Genomic DNA, 17,573 nt, shown 5'->3' on the forward strand with positions numbered 1-17,573 from the left:
CTTTGGGTATATGGATATAAACTAGAAAACCAAATATTCTCAAATGTCCAACTTGAGGTTTCTGTCAGGGGAACACTTCTTTTGTTGTCTTATTTTCCAAAATTTGATGAGGAATTTAATTTTGACACTTCTTTTGTTGTCTTATTTTCCAAAATTCGATGAGGAATTTAATTTTGAATATAAACGGTTGTCAACGATGCTTCACTCCATAGGAACATAGGTACATCTTGATTATGCATAATCGCCTTAACAAATTCTTCAATGGTTCGGTTCTTTCTTTCAACAACTCGCTTTTGTTGTGGATTGTAAGGGACTATCAACTCCCTCTTAATCCCAACTTCTTTACAAAAGGCAACGAGCTCTTTGGAAGTATATTCTCCTCCATTATCAAATCTCATAATCTTGATTTTCTTTCCCTTCAAATTTTCTATTTCAGCATTAAATTCCCGAAACTTGTCGAAGACTTCATCCTTTGTCTTCATGAAATAAATTTGTGTTTTGCGAGAGAAGTCATCAATAAAGGTTACATAGTATAAAGATCCTCCATTGGAACACACACATCAGAATGAACTTCACTAACATTGGAACACACACATCAGAATGAACTAGATGCAAAATTTCCTTGGACCTACTTTTGCTACTTGGAAAGGGCTTCTTGACATTCTTCGCTAGTGCACATCCTTTACAAACTTCTTCATGTTCTACCTACAAATCTAGAACACCTGAAACATTTGATTTAAAGCAAGTGTGCAGATGTGCATATCTTCTATGCCAAATCTCACATAGATTAATGTCATTATGTACTAATCCTTGAGCAGGTTGTTTCAAAAGTTTATACAACCTTCCTTCACAAACTCCAATTACTCTTGAAGAATCTATATTAGAACCTTTGGGCCATACAATAACTTTTCCATGAACAAATGTTACTTTATCTCCCTTATCTTCCAAGCATGAAATGGAAACCAAATTCTTTTTCAAACCTAGTACATATAGTATGTTGCTAAGATGAACGCTTCCACTTGATTCCCGCACAATGGATGTCTTCCCAACAACTTTTACTACGTAACTATTGTTGTTTCCAAGTTCTACCTTTTGGGATAATCTTCTTTCCATTAGACTTGTGAGTTTGTCATGATCTCGCATCATGTGTCTTGAGGCACCATTGTCTACTAGCCACAAATCATCGCTATCTACAATAAAATCTGTAAGAGCAGAAAAATAAAAGAAATTTTTGTCTCTTGAATCTTCATTCTTGGGTCTATTTGGAAGTTTTTCAAATTCTGCGACGGTGGCATGTTGCTTTCCCTTTCTCTTTCTATCATTCGATCTTTCAAGACAATTGTGTCTATAGTGACCAAATTTGTGACAATGATAGCATTGAACTTTTGACATATCTCTCTTTCCTTGAGGAGCAAATCTTCTTCCTTCAGGTCTTCTTCCTTCATTTCTTCTTTGGAAACCAAACTTCTTTCTTCCTCCAACCTTCTTGAAACGTGTTGCATATGCTTGAGAGTCACCTTCTTCAGATCTCTGAATCTTTCCTTTTGACATGAGCCTAGATTCTTCTTGAGTACATGTAGTCCATAGTTCTTCAAACTTTGGAGCTTCTTTTCTGGCACATATACCTGATGCAAATGAGTCCCAAGAGTCAGGTAAACCATTAAGTGTTGTAGTTACTAGTTCTCTTTCAAAAATGACTTCATCAATTGCTTGAAGTTGATCTCTTAATTGAGAAATCCTCATGAAATATGAGGCTATGGTGTCATTTCTTGTCATTCTAACATCACAAAGCTCATTCTTCAAACTCATTGCTTGACCAATGTTGTTGATAGTGTATAATCCAATTAGGGCATCATACATCTACTTTGAAGATTCAAGACTTGAAACATAAGGAATCAAATGATCTTTGATAGAGTCTACAATGATGCTCATAGTTGTGATGTCATCCTTCTCATATTTTTTCCTTCAGTATCTAAAGGTTTAGTGACCTTGCCTTTCACAATACCCAAGAGATCATTCTTTGCAAGAATAAGGTCAATCCTTGTCTTCCAAGCCCTGAAATTTGTAGCTCCTTCCAATTTATTCTCAGACTTCATAGAGGAACCCATGATCACAGATAAGTAAATAGACTGTAGATATAGGTCTTCTTTCAGAGTGATCTTTTATCAAAAGTTTCTTCAAAAGTGATCTCAATGTCCTTTCCGTCACCAATTTGCAATAGATATAAGCACAAATTTCCGAAACACTGATAATTACTGCAAATGATGTAGATTTTCTTTTAACAATTCCAATTTATCATTACGCAATTACACTTCAGAAATTCAACCATAAAACCATAAGGACAGTAGAAATCACAATGCACAAAGAGAACACAAGATTTACCCTAGGAAAACCCACTTGAGATGAAAACCCAGCAACATTTTCCTCAGAGAAATTCTTCAAATCAACAAGAGATGCATCTAATGCAACTAGCCAACTATGAGGACAAACTGACCAACAATGCTATGGTCAAACCTGGTCAAGCAGCCCTCTTGTCAAGTCAAACTTCTGCCCTTCCAACTTCAGCCCTATCTGATTTTCCTATATCAAATTTAGGCCTCCCAAAATATGCTCAGAAATTCAGCCCTGTTACCCAGAACAATCAGCGCAAAATTTTGGCCTCTTAGAATATGTTGCCTAGAAAGTCACAGGTGCGAAGTCGAGAGAGAAAGATAAATGTTAAAGACGAATTTGCCCTTCTTCTCCTTCGCTTGGATGCCCATAAACTATCTTGTCTTGTGTGAGGTCGAATGGTGCCTTGTGGAATAGGTCGAATGCTCTATATATAGTGATATGTCTGTCTAAATGGATGTGACTCTCCTTGAGAACGACTTGACTTGAGGGATGGCCAACTTGACAAGTTTGGAGCCAAAAATTCAAAATTCAAATTTAGAATTTGTTTCTTTTAAATCTGACATGAAACACGTCTATTAATAATTCTTTCAAGAGCTAATCAATGAAATCGACATGAAGAGCATGTCTTACAAATACATAATACATTTCAAGGGAAAAAATATAAATTATGAAGATCGACCATAGCTACAAAATTCAACAGTCCCCTGGATAGAAATGAAAAGATGTGCAGCTGCTCAACTGAAATTGAATTAAGAAGCAATGCCATTATTTTTCAACTGAAATTGAATTAAGAAGCAATGTCATTATTTTTCAACTGAAATTGATGTAAGAAGCAACGCCATTATGTCTCCATGAAAGGAGAAGAAAAGTTTTAACATGTAACTACTTTCCCGGTTGGCTATAGCGTACAGAACCCATGTCAGCAACTGTAAGTATACATCAATTTAGAAAATATAGAAAATGGGGACAAAATAGCAATGAATAGCTAATTGTGAGGATAGTTAGAATTTCCACAATTTATCTTTTGATTGCATTTCTTGCATGGGCAGGGTTGGGTAGCTGTAGATTTTATTTAATCATTCAAGCTAGCATGCGGTGGAAAACATCATAAAATTTTAAAAACAATAATAACAACACTACTCAGTTGTCAAAAATTTATGGATGCACTATAATGCCCCGAACCCTCTTCTGAAACTTATATGAAAAGTATTTGTGTAACATATATTTATCATTCCTCTCGCATACTGATTAGCAAATGATACTGACACATGTAGCTAGCTTCTTCTAGTCTCTTCAAATGATCATATGCAATCAACTTCAACCAACAAGGTAGGACTATTAGCTAAAGAATCCACAATAGTTTATACTGGTCAAAATATCTCATGCTATTTAGTGTATACATATTTTATTTTATTGTAAATTGAGAAGTGTATACATATTTTATTTTATTTTAAATTGAGACTCCGCTTCACTGGTGAAGTTGATGAACTATTAAGCCACCCAACAGACTTTCATTTTCATTGTGATTATCTTGCCAACAGGACCTTGGTTCACTGGTGAGATCGACAGTATTAAGCCATTCAAAATAGAAATAAGTCCATAATATGCGTGCCTCCCTAACATCATGATGCATTTCTTGAGACAAAATCCATGAAAAACAAATAAATAAATAAAACATATGGCTCTGGAGTTACTAAAATATTAAACACAGGACATCAACTCCATTTAATCCATGAAAAACAAATAAATAAATAAAACATATGGCTCTGGAGTTACTAAAATATTAAACACAGGACATCAACTCCATTTAATCCATGAAAAACAAATAAATAAATAAAACATATGGCTCTGGAGTTACTAAAATATTAAACACAGGACATCAACTCCAAAAAATGTACTTACATACCTTAAGGATCTTGAGCCATGTGCACCAATCTGTAGCTGATTTCAAACATGATCACCAGAGGAACATGATCCATTTTGGAAATGATGGCAACATTTTGCATCCCTCGTAATATTTTTTTGATTTGCCAATGAAGTAATTTATTGATTTGCCAATGGGTTTTGATTCACTGAGTTCGATGGTGCATTAAGCCGCCCACCAGGGCCCATTCTCACTCTGGTGTGCTTCACCCTAGTGGCATAATTATTGATTTGCCAATGGGGTTTTGATTCACTGAGTTTGACGGTGTATTAAGCCATCCAACAGAGGGCCCATTCTCACTCTGGTCTGTCTCACCCTATTGTCATGTCTCAAAAAGGAATGAGGCCAGTGCAAGTATCTGGCACTTTTAGTGGTTATTCCTTGAACCTGGCACCAAAGCTGAAGAAAGTCTATGTTATACAGTGCGGCCCTTTCTCATTGGGTGTGTTGTGGGAAGCAACTTCAAAAAAAAGAGGAGGAAAAAGAACAAAATAAGTTCTATATTGGCAGACTTGCACATGAATTCAGTGGCAATGTGACAGTCACACACACACATTCCTAATAATCCAGGCAAGAACCCTATAATTTCTGTTGATCTCACCACTGTTCGAAAGCATGCCTTCTTAACCTGTTCTCCCACACCACGAAACTAAAGTTTGTATTGATAAAGCACTACACCAGCTCCTTGCATTTTCCCAGCATGGCTCCCAAACATTTCATAAAATTCCTAGGACTAAGGATGCAACCTAACCTGTGACCAACATGGAATGAATACACTCTGTTGTTTACCTCAACCAGCTGCATCTTGGTGATTGTTTTCAATCCTCTGTCTGATCTTGAATTTTAAAGATCATCTCACCTGCCAGCTTCAGCATAGGTGTTTGATAGCAAATCAAAATATGCAGCATATTCTGTCACGCATTCTCCTCGTACAGCATTGAAGTGTATTATGCAGCAATGGCAATTATTGCATTCCATGGATTAATCTTATACACACCAAATCTACATACCCTGCGACTATAAAACCCCATGAGACCTCATGTGTTTTACGAACTCATGCTGGAAACCTCGTACACATAGATATAGAGCCTTAACCCATTACCATTACTATGTATTCAACAGGGTCCCTACTAGCAATGAGTTTTCTGCAATGGCATCGGCCGACGTGGGGTGAAACACAATACCTCTCAAGCATTTTGACTGCAACCTCTGACTTGTGGGTTTGGAAAGCATAATCACGAGGAAATTCCCAAAAAAAAATCCGATAAAGCCCAAAACCAGCAATGCAACATGAAAAACCCAATGCCCTCTTGCAAAGCTTATATCAGAATTTGTTCTTTTATTGAATTCCCGTGTTTGACTCCGAATGGAAGGAAGAACTAAAGCAGGGCAACAACAGATGGTACCTGCACTGAAACATTGTGCATCCCACAGGGCCAGATGCCATAAACCTCTTTTTGGGCGGGCGGTGAGATGTAAATGTTGATGGCGGCAAATAGCATAAGAGGATGATTAAAGACGGGGTAATTGATTTACTATATTTTAAGTTAATTAGAATAAGATAATTATATTTATTTCCAACTAATGATCATAAAGTAGGAAGCAACTGTACACTGTAAAAGATACAATGCATGAAGTAAAGAGAGTAGGATGATTGGGAGAAATGTAGATTTATTCTCTACTTAATTCAATTATAATTCCACTAATTTTTATATGTGAAATGTTAATAATTATTTCTGGTTGGTAAGAATATATTCAATTTTTTAATATGAGAGGTTGAATTCTCAATTTAGAATGAGTATTTTCATAAATAATATTTATATTAACAAATTAAATATATATAAAAAAATTGACAACCAAAATTATTGATAGCAAAAGATATATATATATAGTTTTAAAAATTTATTAACTCCAATCCCCAATGGGGGTGTTGAACCGAGTGAACGCGGTCCCTGAAGGAACGTGTATGATGCAGGGCATGTGGCTGCAAGTGCGAGGACCTGCCTCTCAGTCCTCTCCAAGCACCTTGAGTATGAGGGATTTTAAAGAACCTTGTGTGAAACATCCATTTGCATGGTATTCTACAGGTGGTGGCATCAGTGGTGAGTTAATGGATAGTGGCGCGGCCTGTTATCACCCAGGTGATGCCTGGCTATGGTGTGCAATTAGCATTGAGAGTTGTGGAGTTTGGTTATGCCAAGAAACTTGGTATGTGAGTTTAGAGCGGGTAAACGGATAACACCCAGGTGATGCCTGGCTATGGTGTGCAATTAGCATTGAGAGTTGTGGAGTCTGGTTATGCCAAGAAACTTGGTATGTGAGTTTAGAGCGGGTAAACGGTTGTTTCCGTGGACACCTAGTTTGGGAGAGGTGGCATCTGAGCTGCCGAAGTTCCTTCCTGCATTCACAAGGGTCTACCTTTGACAATTGTTGGTTTGGTCTGCGAGTTAAATCTATGGAACAAAGGAGTTGACAAGGAAAATTGGTTTTACTGGAGCAATGATGGTTCAATAGGGGTCTTGGGATTCTCCTGCTACGGAACTGGACTCTGGTGGTTTTCTTATTGAATTGGAGGGATAACATCTTAGTTGCCCCCACTAGTGCTTTTGTCGAGGCCATTCGGGCTTGGTGGCGTCTGTGGGGCGGGTGCATTATTCTTTGGGTGGTTGTTTAGCTTGTGGGTGACCTTCTCGGGGTGGGCATCGGAGATTTGTTTGTGGTTGTGGTGAGTCTGAGGTAGGAGGGGTGAATTTTCCCTTAGTGCAATTATTATGTGGTTTCAGGGGGATTAGCATGCGCCCTGCTCCTCGCATGTCTCGTTCTTCACCACACATGAAGCCCAATTCGGGCAGTCCAAAGGGAGGTGCAAGTCTCTCCTAGATGGAGTTGGCTCCCATCCCCAATCATTCAGGTCATGGTGGCTCCAGAGGGGGTCCCTCAAGCTCGGCAGCCTCAGCATGTCATGGAGGTGGCAGAACGAGAAGCAAACGTCAGGGGCGCTCAAAGGCAAGGGGTGGCAGTGCCCAGGGAGGTTCGATCAGGGGTCGAGGGGGTCGCTCCCAATGAAGTCAGCATCATGACTGGTCGGCTCGTTGTAGAGGAGTGAGGAGTCAAGGGGTGGCGCGTCGTGTGGGACATGGGTAGCAGCAGGTGTGTTGCATGGAGCATTGTGGAGACCTCATTCAATCAATTATGGATTGAATGGCAACTGCGGAGCGAGTGAGGTAGGAGGAGCACGCGGAGCTAATTGCAACCTTGAACAAGATGCACTACTTTCAATGCCATACTCAGGAACGTGTGGTGGTCATTTGGCGAGGCTAGAACATGTTATCTGAAAAAGTCAAAAAGTTGGAGGCCTGGATGGCCCATTTTGAAGAGCACGTTCAATGCTCTTTCTGCCCTCCTCCGCCTCCAGGAACAACCCCAGACAACCCAACTTCCATCACTTCCGACAACTAACATGATTACAGGTGTTTTATGTATCTTGTTTGTTTACTGGTGCTTCTGGCCCTTCAAGTTGTGGACTCTGTCACTTGATGTTTTTCTGTTGCACTGTCATTTGTTGTCAATGGTAGTCAACAAACCTAGTCGGGGTGAGACTACCTGCGTTTTAATTTTGATGTACTCTTTTTTGGAAGAATGAATAGAAACTCGATTTACAAAAAAACATTATCATAGATATCATAAAAATGGTTCTTCTATCTGCTTTCCTAGAGAATATAACAAAAATAGAATGGTTTGTGAATGGTTTAGAGAGTAACTTCATTCCTTTTATGTGAAAGGGAATGTTGCAATAACAATATCCATAAGATATCTTGACCTAAAGGAACCTTGATCGAAACCTGGAGGTGCGACTAATGAAAGCATAATTGCTTATAAAACATTTTGAGACAAAATATCACCCTACTTAAACCTTTTTTATTGTCTAAAGATTGAATAGATGAGTGGAACCCATTCTACTTTGCAATGTTTAGGGTTAGGTTCACCATATAAACTTGTAAGCATTTTAATCACAAATACGGGAGGGATTTTGAAAAGAGATATTGGATAGTCTTTTCAAATTTTGATTTTAGCACCTTCAAGGTCATGCAACCACTTCTTGATAACTAGCATGTAATCCCTATTCTTCTTACTAAGTACATTGTTATGGAAATCATTCAGAAATTCCTTATCCAAAAGAATTTCAAGATAATTAAGCTTATTGATAGACTTAAGAATTTTTCACTTCCAAGAAACAATCACATTTGTATTATGGTCAACAATTGAGCAAGTTTGAATATGAGCTTGAGATATAATCCAACTTACCATTTCATAACATGGGAACATGGTTGGCGTGGTAGCGATTTTTGCAATTAGGTTTGTTTAATTGCTTCATATTTCGCAACTTTATCTAAAAATTTATCATCTGACTCCTCAAGGTCATTCCATTCGATGTGTTCAATGAAATCATAGATCCTTTCCCGTGAAATAGACCCTGCATCCTTGATATTGTATGTGGTGTCTGGTATAAATGATGAATTGAGATTTCTTTCTTTAGGCATTGGAACCTCTGCTACTTTCATCTTCATTTTAATGTTTTGCACCGCGGGCCTTAAAGATTGTGTTTTTCCTTTCTTTCCCATTATTGACTTGTAAATAATCAATGATATACTAATTTCAAAAACTAATGATATACTAATTTCAAAAACTAGAAACTTGTATTATTGACCTGTAAATAATCAATGATATACTAATTTCAAAAACTAGAAACTTGTATTGAAAAAGGAAAACAATTAAATACTATCTAGTAGTATTTAAACTAAGAAACTGAGAGAAGAGAAAGAGGAGGATTTAAACTATAAAAACTCTATTTACTAGACTAGGATGGTTTTTGGAACAATAAATAAGTAATTTTTTGAAAAACTCATAGAGTAATGGTTTCTTGGAAGAGTAAATAAGTAATCTTTCAAAACTGTTAAATAGTTATTACCCTGCAAACACGTGAAATGAAAACCATTAAAGATCAATAAATGTCGCAATAAATTTCCAATGGTTTGTCCTATCTGTGGTAGAGTATGTGGTTACAAGATTGGTAGGTTGGGGTGTTTATTAAATTGAATTTCAAAATAAGTACCGAGTGGCATAATAGTTGAGTAGTCGTATACCAAGTTTTATTGAAAAAACCTATAAAAAGAAACGTTAAACATAAAAGAAATGAAAATTCATTTGAATACTTGAAAGCTCATGACAATCATGAGTTGGGATGATTGGAGGTCAAGAGTCGGGAGGTCGAGAGGATGGAAAGTCGAGGTGACCAAATAACAAAGTTTTGGTGTGTAGACTGACCTCCGACCTATCCGACTTAAAAGTTTATTTCGACGAAAGAAAATATTTGTTTTTATTATTTAATTGTTTTGGGCGATTTAAAAAAACCCTTTTTTTAAGATTTTTAAACCAGAATGGGGCGTTGTCGCAGACCTAACCACACTCACTAAAACTCATAATTAAGAACTTAGGTAGATATCAATATGTACAAGTACAATTAGGGGGATAATGGAAGTTAGGGTTTCTTTAGTTTGGGTATAGGGCTTCCTTTGTAGGTCTTTTTATCCCTTGCTATGGATGATGTGAAAATATTTTTTACGATTCTAGATATATTTGGTTCAAAAGCAAAATCTTGGTTTCAACAATATAAAATCACCATTCCACTGTGAGGGAGGTGTATTATTAGATGTTAAAGGTGAATATTTTGGTTGAAATCCCTTGGTTGAGAAGGGTTTCCATAAGGTAATTGGTGTTCCCACTTTTCTTTCCTTTGGTGGGGTTATTACTAACCCACATCATTATAGTGACTTAGGGAATGTGGGTTTTGGAAGCCATGGATTGATGGTGTTATTTGATGGAAAAGTATCTAATGATTTATACCAACAAAGTGTAAGGCTTGATGTCCTATATGTGGAGAGAAGACTGCATGTAATTATTAATGGTATAAGAAATTCCATCCAAAAGAATTCCACAGCAAATGGGTGTTTGTTTCCATTTGTTTATGGTTGTCTTTCTCCTTCAAAAGGTTTCTCCATTTAATATTTGGTCAGGGAGGAGTCTCCTTATGATAGATTGCAAGGCCTCGAGCATATTGGTGATGGTTAATTCCAAAGAGGGGGGTTGCATCTATCAGTGTTCTCAAAGGTAAGTCTAAATTCAATTATCCTCTTGATTTGCAAGGTTTGGAGTCGTCATTTGGCCAAATATATAATATACAATTTTCCAATTGGCAAAAGGGAATTTACATTAGAAGTGAGTCAAAATGAGTTGAATTTGGTGGAACAATCTTGGTCTCTACCCCTATTGTTAACAATCTTGGCCAAAGTATTCAATCTTCAAATGTTTCGAAATTTATAAAAAATGATGCTCATGATAACACCTTATCAACCAAGGTCAAAGCGTTATAAGGGATCTAGAGAAGGGGGGGTTTCTTTTTGTGGATAAGTTTATTGAGAGTGGTTCTTCTAAGAGAGAAAAGGAAAAGGGTGAGGTGCTTCAGAGTGTGGCTATGGATAGAACAAGTAGGGAAAGGGTTGCATGTAATAGAAAGAGGAAAAACAACAAACTTCCTTGGTCGTGTTGGTTGTGGAGGGTGACATAAAAATGCACAAAGTGGTTGGTTTGGTATCACATGCCCTAGTTGGGTAATTTCATCAAAGGAAGGTGGGTGAATGGACATTGAGGATATAGGTTCAAGAATTTTAGAAACCTCAAAATAGTATAATTCTGAAATTTAATATTTTCTTTAAAGTCTAGTTGGGATTCTTTCTTAAATATCAAGTGGACTCACATAAGATTTTAGCATATTCTAGAAGATGAAAATCACCCCTCTTGTCCTAAAATGGTGGTCTAATTTTTTATTCTCGGGTCAAGAGAACAAGTGGAACTTCTATATGGTTAAAATATCTAGATATTCTTTTAGCTTTGTAGACTCTAGAAGTTTTTAAAAAAATAGGCAACACCCTAAGAAATTTCATAGAAGTGGATGTACTTTCCAAACTGTGGAAATATGTTGTTAGCTTGTATATTATTTGTAATTAATCTCAAATAAGGGCTTGTAGTGGAGATGAATCGACAAAAAGGAGATCAGCTATATGGGGTCCCTTTCATTGAAATGTGTAACTAGGTTTGGTCTGCATAATGTGTAACATAATCATGATTTTATGTATTTGATGTAAAAAACAAACAAACTATTATTATTACTTTGAAGCATGGGTTTCATGCTCAAGGTCATTTTTATTTGTAGGTCAAGCACCCATTGAGTGCTTCTATGTTTTTGTCAATGAGTTAAGAAGTCAATTTAGTCATTTTAATATGTAACGACCCTATTGGGCATCATGTATCAAGTCAAAGAAATGTATTGTAAAGACAAAATGTCAAAAGACACCCTCCAATATAAGTCAACCTTCAACAAAAGAAGTCGACCTACAAGCAGGGACAAGTTGGCCTACATAAATGACAACTCAGCCTCATGAAAGGGTTGTTCAACCTATATATAAGAGGACCATTGATCTCATTTGGAGAGACATACATTCAAGCAAGAAGCAGTTCAATCAAGGAAGAAAGAAGGAGCCTGATACCTAGCTAAGAGAAGGAGAATAAAAGGAGAAGAAAGTGAAGAGTTCAAGGATTGTTTATGGGCATCATTCTTCACACGTGCAAGGAAAACTAGGGTGCATCTTGTTGCAATGAGTCAAGAAGTCAATTGAGTCATTGTAATATGTAACGACCCTATTGGGCATCATGTATCAAGTCAAAGAAATTTATTATGAAGACAAAATGTCAAAAGACACCCTCCAATATAAGTTAACCTTCAACAAAAGAAGTCAGCCTACAAGCAGGGACAAGTTGGCCTACATAAATGACAACTTAGCCTCATGAAAGGGTTGTTCAACCTATATATAAGAGGACCATCGATCTCATTTGGAGAGACATACATTCAAGCAAGAAGCAATTCAATCAAGGAAGAAAGAAGGAGCCTAATACCTAGCTAAGAGAAGGAGAATAAAAGGAGAAGAAATCAAAGAGTTATAGTCACCTTAGGGAGGCAAAAATTGGAGTAAAAAATATCTACTTTCCAGGTTGAATCATCAAGGAAGGACAAGTACCCCAAGCGAAGGAGAAAAGAAGTCATATTTCACCATTCTCTCTCACACATGTGAATCTAGGGTTTTTGTAGTTAGGTTAGAAGTTGCATTCATAATTGCAGGCTTGAAAATCTTGGTTAAGAAGTTGCAGTTGCTATAAGGAAAATTTGACTTGAGTTGACTTTGTGAAAAGGAACTTCATCAAGTAGCAGTTTGACCTGGACTTGGAGGGGTCTTTGACAAAAGTCTTAGGTCTTGGAATTCATCTTCTGAACATTCTATATGAAGATAAGAATTCTTGTGGGTTTTCCTCTTAAGGGGACAGCTTTTGGCCCTGGCTTGCAGCCTACATTTTTGTGTCTGCTTGTCTCTTTGATCTTCATAGTTTGGTATTTGGTGATAGGAACATAATAATAACCAAGTGAAATAAGAAAATGTTAATAAGTACATCAAGTCAAGTAAAATAACATCACAAGCAGTTATCAAAGTAAGAGAAATCACCTAATCTAACTGCCCCTGGATTTCTCAACATGGTATTAGAGCTAAGGTGATTACAACAAGAAGAGGTAGCTTGAAGAAGGATACATGAGGGTCGAGCACAAGGAGATCATCAAGGAGGACTAAGAAGCATCAAAGACATCAAATCATCGAGGAATACAAAGAAAATAAAGGAGAATTACCCATCACATCACAAGGATCACATCATCACAATCTATGGAAGACGAAGAAGAACTCAAAGACCCTCCTTAACACTTCTGAAGCATCTTGAAGTCTCCACATTCTACATTTCTACATCTAAAGGAAGCAAGAAGAAGCATTACCATCATCATCAAAGAAATCAAGGTAATCTCCCTCTCATTGAAGAAAGGATATCATCTCAAGCATACTTGAAGAAAGACATCTCATATCATCTAGAAAAAAAATTATTGTCATCTTTGAATAGGGAAGACATCATCAAGGAAGCAATCATCTTCAAGAAGGCATCTTCAGTTGTCAACATCATTAAGAAGGCATCAAGTTGAAGATATCATCTTCAAAGGAGCATCATCACTTGAAAAGTGAGTATTCTATATTTTATGTCTCAATCTACAAACCAAATGACTTAATTTTGCAAGGAGAACAATAAATTGGTTGGGACCTCGAACTACCTTGCATGGAAGAAGAGAATTGATTTAATTCTCAAGGAGAATGAATTTATTGAATATGTAAAGGGATCCATCACCAAACCATCTCAAGATCAATCTCAAGCACTATAAAAGTACATGAAAGGAGAGATAAGGGTGCAAAGGATCCTCATAGAGTCAACCAAAGATTCTCTCATCCCTTATGTTGCAAAGTTAAATACAACAAAAGAGATCTATGACAAATTGGTGGAGTTGTTCTCTATGAGCATTGCATGAGAAATCATATTTTTAAGAACCCAACTACACAATATGAAGGTGTCAAGGTAAGAAGGTATAACTTCATATTTCATGAAGGTATCTGAAATTAAATACCAACAACAAGAACTTGGAGAACTAATGTTTGATCGTGAGATGACCACCATTATGCTCAAGGTGCTACCTGATGTGTTATGCAACCAAATCACAAATAGATATATCAACAACTTAAAAATTATCCTCTTCAAGGGGGAAACCTCATTTACATTACATAAATGAAAAATTCTTGGATGATACAAACGACAAGACCTCCTTTGTATATATAGGAGTCTAAGGGGTCACAATATAATTCGAGCCTACATAACAATAATAATGTTAGGGCGCAACGATAAAAATAGTGGGTTTCTATGGGGCACAACAATAGCAATATGGAGTCTAGAAGGGCACAACAATAACAATAAGGGACCTAACATTCCCCTCTCCTTCAAAAAAGTGTTGTCCTCAATGTTTGAGTAGTTATAGATGCTTCTATATAAAATTCTAATCCTCCATGTGGAATCTTTAATGGGTAAGTTATTCCACTTAATGAGATACTCTGAAATTGATCGATTTCGTAGATGTCAGGTTCTTGTTTCTGTGACTGTTTCAGTTTTCCTTCTTCGCCAAGTTTTGGAAACATTGTCTGAACTGGAAGCTTGTCACCAATAACCTTCTTTAAGCATGAGACATGGAAAACTGGGTGTACTTGGGAAGATGCATGCAACTCCAATTTGTATGCCATAGTACCAATCTTTTGCAACACCTTGTAAGGACTGTAATACTTGGGTGATAATTTATTATCCTTCTTAACTTGCTTGAGAGATATTTGTTTGTATGGTTGTAGCCGTAAAAATACCCAATCACCTACATCAAAACTTCTTTCACTGTGATGTTGCTATTCCTGCTGTTTCATTCGATTCTACGCCAGAGTGAGGTTATCCTTTAAGAGGTGGAGAACTTGTTTTTGATGCTTGATGTGATCTTCCACTGCTTGAATCTTAGAATTTTCTCTTAAAGATGATGTGATGGATGGTGGAGGATATCCATAAAGTGCCATAAATAGGGTCATTTTTTATGCAGTATAGCAAGAAGTGTTATACCACCATTCAGCTAGAGGTAACCACTTGACCCATTGTGTTTGTTTATTAGATACAAAGCAACAAATATATCCTTCTAAACATTTGTTCACTATATCAGTTTTCCCATCAAATTGAGGATGATAAGATGAGCTATGAGCTAATTGAGTACCAAGACAAGAAAATAATTCCATCCAAAAATTTCCAGTGAAAATGGGATCTCTGTCACTTACTATAATCTTTGGGTTTCCATGAAGCTTTTGAATTGCTTTCATAAATGCAGTAGCAACTATATCAACTTTAAAATAATGAGATAATGCACAAAAGTGTGCATACTTGGTAAGCCTATCAACTACCACCATGACGACACTCTTTCTTTCAGACTTGGGTAAACCTGTGATAAAATCCATTGAGGCCTCCTCCCAATGCTCACTTAGAATGGCTAAAGGCTGTAACAGACCTAGGGTCTTAATTATCTCAACTTTATTTTGTTGGGAAACCAAACATTCTGCCACAAACTTCTGAATATCAGATTTAAGTCCATCCCAAAAAAAATCCTTCTTGGCCCTATGGTAAGTCTTTTTAAATCCCGAGTTCTCTCCTAAGAGAGAGGTGTGAAATTCCAAAAGAGTATTTTGTTTAAGTTAGGAATTCCTGCAAATATATAAGTGATCTTTGTACCATAATGAATCATTTTTCCAACTAAATGTATCGGGATATTGCTGCAGTTTTCGAATGAGTGACCACACATCTTCATTATTATTCCATTCATCTCTTGCTTCAGTTATCCACTCAGGTTGGATAATAGAAATGGAACAAAGTAATGTTTACAAATCCTCATCCTTTCTTGAGAGTGTATATGCAACAACATTTTGCTTCCCTTTTTTGTAGATGATTTCAAAGTCATAACCCAACATCTTTGTCACCCATTTTTGTTGCTCTTCTGAAGATAATATTTGTTCTAAAAAGTATTTAAGACTATCATGATTCGTTTTTACCTTGAAGTGCCTTCCCATTAGGTAAGGTCGTCATTGCATTAGTGCATGTAGTATTGCAAACACTTCCTTCTTATAAATAGGTTTGTGTAAATACATTCCTTTGATTGGACAACTTTCAAAAGTAATGGGTCTTCCTTCTTGCATTAGAACAACACCAATTCCATTTCTCGAGGCATCACATTCCACAATAATTTTTTTTGTGAAACCTGGCATAACTAAGACTAGTGCTTGACACATTGCCTCTTTAAGATGTTTAGAGGTCTTCGTTGTTTCTGGAGTCCAAGAAAATTCATGTTTCTTCAATAACGATGTTATAGGTGTCGCTATTCTCCTATAATTATTAACAAACTTGCAATAATAGCTTGTCAACCAAAGAAATCTTCGAAGATGCTTTATGGTTGTGGATATCTTCCATTCCTTAATGGCTTTAATTTTGTTAGGGTCTACCTTAAAACCCTCGTGATATAAAATATAACCCAAATATTCCACCTCCCGTACTCCAAAGAAACATTTGGAGGTTTTTGCATATAATTGTTTCTCCTACAATAGTTTGAGAACCCTATCAACATGTTGAACATGATCCTTCCAACACTTGTTGCAGATTAATATGTCATAAAAAAATACTAACACGAATTTTCTAAGGAATGGTTTGAACATGGAATTCATCAAACCTTGAAATGTGGAAGGTGCATTAGTAAGGCCAAAAGGCATGACCAAAAATCCATAATGACCCTCATGAGTTTTGAATGTTGTTTTCGGAATGTCTTCAGTCTTCCTTCTAATTTGATAATATCCTAAACGAAGATCCAACTTGGTGTAGTAAATTTATCCATGTAATTCATCCAACAATTCATCAATGACGAGAATGGGAAATTTATCTTTAATAGTGAGCTTGTTGAGCTCCCTATAATCCAGACACATACACCATGATCCATCCTTCTTGTGCACCAATATTACTAGAGTAGAGAAAGAACTTTGACTAGGTTGAATTATACTAGCCTCTAGCATTTTTTCAACCATACATTCAATTTTGCTCTTTTGGGCATAAGGATATCTATAAGGCCTGATGTTGGGAGGAACACTTCCTAGAATCAAATGAATAGCATGATCACAATCACGTATATGTGGGAGGCCTTTGAGAGTCTCAAGCGCCTTGGAATGATTGTCCAAAAGTTTTTGGAGATCTGGAGAAATAGATGATTTTGATGTTTGAACCTCTAGTGAGAATAATTGTGCAATTGCGCCCTGTTGTTCTTTCTTTAAAAGCTTTGTCATGCCATTAGAATTTATTGTCTGTCCTGGTTTCCCTACGATACCCCTTAATTCAACTTCCTTTCCTTCCCAAAAAAAATCAAGAAAAGTTCTTGAAAAATGAAAGCTATTGTCCCCAAAGATTGTAACCATTGGACTCCTAGTACAACATTAGCACCACCCATTGGAATGGAAAGCATTGGACTATTCAATACATATTACCCCATGGTTAGCTTGATATTGTGACACTTTCCAAAGCAATTTACAGTTCTTCCATTTGCAACCATTACTTGACACTATGGTGTTGGATAGCAGAAGTCCATAGAGAGGAAGTAGCTCATGGCATCTTCATTGGAAGCATATAAGGACAACCAAAGTAGCAATTTATATGGTTAGAGAAA

At 36.7% G+C, this 17,573-nt stretch overlaps 1 long non-coding RNA gene across 1 annotated transcript; it reads right to left on the reverse strand.

The window, feature by feature from the left end:
- Positions 1-3,350: 3,350 nt before the first annotated feature.
- On the reverse strand, positions 3,351-5,802 carry LOC149215865 (uncharacterized). The gene is made up of 2 exons (XR_016250504.1): positions 4,301-5,802; positions 3,351-3,709 (listed from the first exon to the last, which is right to left on the reverse strand). It is a non-coding gene; the product is annotated as an uncharacterized LOC149215865 (long non-coding RNA).
- Positions 5,803-17,573: the final 11,771 nt, after the last annotated feature.

Source organism: Pinus tabuliformis, chromosome 1_1 (genome assembly GCF_031772625.1).
Source record: "Pinus tabuliformis cultivar Carrire ecotype Pingquan chromosome 1_1, CPIR1, whole genome shotgun sequence".
Classification (NCBI taxonomy): domain Eukaryota; kingdom Viridiplantae; phylum Streptophyta; class Pinopsida; order Pinales; family Pinaceae; genus Pinus; species Pinus tabuliformis.